This window comes from Aplysia californica, unplaced genomic scaffold (assembly GCF_000002075.1).
Source record: "Aplysia californica isolate F4 #8 unplaced genomic scaffold, AplCal3.0 scaffold01197, whole genome shotgun sequence".
Taxonomy (NCBI): domain Eukaryota; kingdom Metazoa; phylum Mollusca; class Gastropoda; order Aplysiida; family Aplysiidae; genus Aplysia; species Aplysia californica.
In genome coordinates this window covers 1-1,553 of record NW_004798467.1, presented here as the reverse complement: position 1 = coordinate 1,553, position 1,553 = coordinate 1, and positions in this window count along the sequence as shown.

The following is a 1,553-nucleotide window of genomic DNA, read 5'->3' as shown; positions in this document are numbered from 1 at the left end:
ATCATCATCATCATCATCATCATCATCATCATCATCATCATCATCATCATCATTACCTTTCTCACCCTGCACCAGGGTACAGGCCACGAACAAACACTTTCCACTTTTCTCTATCCTGGGCTAGCCTCTTGATGTTATTCCATGTCTTCCCACTTTTCTGTACATCAATCTCTGTGATTACTGATATAATAACCCTATCCGTACAACCAGTGGTCATTTTGTACCCCCGGGGTTGTATTCTTCACATTTTAGAATACTTCTAGTACGAAGATCTCTTTGAAACTTTCAACATTTCTCAAAAAATCATTTTGAAAGACTGCTATGCAAAGCGTACAGATCGGATTAACGAGTAAATTTCCTCTTTGGAAAGTGGAAGCACAGAGTTCCCCACGTCGTATGGATACAATAGTAAAACACGACGTACGGATAGGGTCAGAGATGCCGACATTTGAATGTAGGTGTTTTTACATCCCCATCCACACAATTTAGCGACCCGGTCCGTCAGGGCCACCCCGGGCTGAGAGGGATACAACATCCCAGCAGAAAGACTGAACAGATACTTAATAAATATTCTCCCCATCGAACACCCCCCCCCCTTACCCCTCCACCTCCCCCTACCCCTCTAGGCGAATAACTTTAGCTGTGTATTTCCCTATGGGGGTACACAAAATTGCAACAAAGATGAGTTTGGTGTCATTAGAGCCAGAAACCCTTCCTCTATAACTATAACTATAACATACTAAAAATCGGCATGAATCGGAGAGGAAGAAAGGAGGAAAGGAGTTTCAAGAATACCGTTTAATGGCTTTCCCCTCCTACCAGAGATATTTCCTCTTAATTTATGATGTGTTGGGGTTTATAAAAAAAACCAAACACCCAACATCACAGAGCGTGGGCTGGTTTTTATTAACCCTCTGCCAACTTTATTAACACTCTTTGTGTCTTTATCAACACTCTTCGTGTCTTTATTAACACTCTGTGGGTCTTTATTAACCCTCTAAGTGTCTATATTAACACTTTGTGGGTCTTTATTAACGCTCTTAGTGTCTTTATTAACACTCTGTGGGTCTTTATTAACACTCTGTGGGTCTTTATTAACGCTCTTAGTGTCTTTATTAACACTCTTCGTGTCTTTATTAACACTCTTTGTGTCTTTATTAACACTCTGTGGGTCTTTATCAACCCTCTAAGTGTCTATATTAACCCTAAAACCCACAACGGATCTGTATTAACCCCTCTTCGTGCCTTTATTAACCCCATGTGAACTATATTGACACTCTATGTATCTTTATTAACCCTCTACGTGTCTTCATTAACCCTCTGTGTGTCCTTATTAACCTTCAGCGATCCACAGCACAATACCACGATAGAAAAGACCGGCAAGGAGCATACTGCGTAGGGATGACACCACAGTTGTGTTAAAATCCCTGGAGAAATACAAGTATGGATTGTTCCACTCTGTCAATCGCCTCTGCGTTCCTGCCAAAGGGCTTCCAATACCAGGTCGCTGGTATCAAACGCGGGGCCTGTTGATTCCATTTGCATAAATGCAT